This window comes from Crocodylus porosus, unplaced genomic scaffold (genome assembly GCF_001723895.1).
Source record: "Crocodylus porosus isolate Cpor-Errol unplaced genomic scaffold, CroPor_comp1, whole genome shotgun sequence".
Lineage (NCBI taxonomy): Eukaryota > Metazoa > Chordata > Crocodylia > Crocodylidae > Crocodylus > Crocodylus porosus.
The window spans coordinates 15,954,368-15,957,450 of NW_017728912.1; positions in this window are offsets into that span (position 1 = coordinate 15,954,368).

Below are 3,083 nucleotides of genomic sequence, written 5' to 3' on the forward strand. Positions count from 1 at the left end.
ATGGGGATACCAATACATGCCATACTCTGGGCGCTTTCATTACAGTAGCTCTTGCAGCTGCTCTAATTAAAGTGTTGTTCCCCCCAGAACTGTATAAATGTACTTTATCTTTGGGTGCTTCAGCAAAACTGGTTGATGTAGCTCAGTTCTGAGGCTTTGAAAATTATGCCTTACATCTGAATGTAATGTATATAGTTGCTTAGCATTTGTAATAAAATGGGAATGAAACAACCTTATTTTGAAGGCTTATAAAATGGGACACATTTCACACACACATCTAAAACATTTTCTCTCCTACATGTTACCATACCTTTAGAATTGCTTTAAAAGAAAAAAGTCTACATTCATGACCTGCAAAGAAAGTTGGAGTATAAAATAGGGAGGACTTTTATTATAATTTTTCCTCTAATTTTCAGTTCCAAAAATGGTTCTAAGAATGACTAGACTGAAGCAATTATTCTTATGGAAATGGTAATAATTGGTGCTAGACTGGAAATCTGAGGCACTTGTTTCCTTGTATTTCCTTTCAGTATGGAAAAAAAATCACATAATGATAACAGTAAACTGTAATGAGCAGCTTGTTAGTATTTTTTCCCTTCTGTGGGAGCCATTTTGCTGCTGCTTCCCCTGATTAAACAAATATTACACTTCGCTCTCTACTTCACAGATCACTGCCTGAGATATACACTTGATTAGTATCCATTTTATGATTTCAATTTTAACTCTGCTAAAAATGTTCTTACCCAATTTGAAACGTCCACCAAGTACACTGTCTGTTTTCTATCATTTTAAACACTCTTTATGTACCACTGGAGTACGATCTAAAGTATGTAAATACTTGTATACCTGGTGCTATTTAAAATATTTTTATAGCGCTGCTATAGCACCCTACAGCTAAAACAATTAACAAAGTTCATTCCCACTGCTAGCTCAATATCACTGAAGAACCTGGTGCAAAGCAAGGAAGTAAATGATTTTTTTAAATGAATAGTTAGTTGTATATACTGCAGATAAGCAAGAGACTGAGAGTTTGTTTTTTCGGTCTGGTCCCTGAATTTCCTGGGCTGCTGCCTTTCTCTGAAGAACTGTTTGGTGCTCTTTGTCTGTTCTTCAGAGCTACTGTCTAAGGGCAGAATGGCTTCTACCCAATTATATGAAATATCTTTTTGATAGTATCCCTGCTTATCAGTTCATTTTAATCTTTACTAAGTCAGTTCTGGACCACAGTTTTTCACTGAAGAGTCTCCAAGTACCACCACATTGTTGCACCTTGAACAACAGCAATGGCTACCAATAGGTTTTTTGGCTGTATTTTTGTTATATGGGTGTGGAAAGTTAAAATCATTCCAGGTACAGTGCTAGAAGTGTCTTCTTGTGACACCATGCATGGGAGTACAATCTAATTGTAACCACAGAGCTATCAGCAACAAAGGATGGAGTTATGGGTCTCTCATTGAGCAGGCTACAGATCAGTAGCTCTTATACATTTCAAATTCATTAAAAAAAAATTCAACAAATAGCAGAAGGAATCTTTTTGAGACCACCCTTTGAAGTGTCACAAGTCCCATTAATTATTCTTCAGTCTTTTTATAAATATATTCTGGAAAGGGAAAATCATTTTCCACAGATATGAGTGGCTAATTTGTTTTAGTCTGATCAAAAATATGCATCTGGATAGCATTAGGATTCTCTTACTGAATATATAAATTGCTGCAATTAATCTCTTTAGGCATCACCCTAGAATAGTTCCTCAAATTCAGACAATTACCTGTAATGTGAATTAATGCATATTTTCTCTCACACGAAACTGGAAAACACTTTCCTACATAGTGGGTACATCTGCACGAGACACTACGCCACCACAGCAACGAGCTACGGTGACATAGCTCATCGCTACAGTGATGTAGCATCAGCAGGCACAAACCATGATGCTGATGCTACTGCACAGTAGGGTTGGAAACGGCCCATGAACTGCCTGGACTGTGCAGTAACAGCATTTACTGTGCAGTCACTTTAGCAAGTACTAAATGACAGAAACAACTGCAGTCAGGCACCCGTGTAGATGCACCCTATGAGTAGGAGTCTTACTGAGGCTCCTGACCTCGATAACAACAGACAATCTCTGCTTTCAGCAGAGTAAAAACAATGGTTCCAGTCTTAAGAAAAATGTGGAAGTCTGGCTTTGGTATTATTTGCTGTCTTGCTTTAATCTACCATTTACTGAATTTGAAGTAGGAGGGTCTGCTCTATCTAAAAGTTTCAGGTGTTTACTCTTCTCTGACATGCTTGGGAAGTTGGGACACTCCCAAAAATCTCGCTGGGTACTTTCGCCCAGGCACTTGTGGATAAAGAAAGGAGCATCTTACTAATACACTGACTAGTTTCTGGCTGGCTTTAGTATTTTAAAAGTATCTTAAATCATGTCAGCTAATTATGCAACCCTGCAATTTGGGGAAACTGTACAAATTCAGGTCCACACCTATAACTGGTACAAGTTGACACAATTCCATTCACTTCTTCAGAACTCTGCTGGCCTACATAAGCTGCGAATCTGGTCACCTTTGTATTACAAAAATAGATGCTTCTGCCATAACATCTCCAATAACAAAATTAATGATTAACAAAATGACATCAAGTGAAATTATTCTTACATTTAGAAACGACACCTCCTCAGGCTATAAACATTTTCATAACATTAAATTACTGTTTCTGTCAAGTATATAATAAATGACAGCATAGCATTTTTATTGAGGGGAAAAAAACCCAGTTGACATTCGTAATATCAATATGAAACAAATGTAGTAAATGCCTACAGGTACATGATGTTCTATCATGCTTCCATAGGGAGGATTCTAGCATTGATTTCCTTGCCTGGCATATGTATCTCTGTGAAGAAGGAAGTACAATGCAAAGCTATGGGGAATATTTTTTCTATTATGTTATATATTTGCCCCCCAAAAGCTACATAATTTAAGCAGTAATTCCACTTGACAGCTACAGTAGCATAATGGTAAACCTCTCCTGAAAGAGCAGTATTAACAGGTACCGTGCAGTATACATTACATGTCCTTTACAGCATTAAT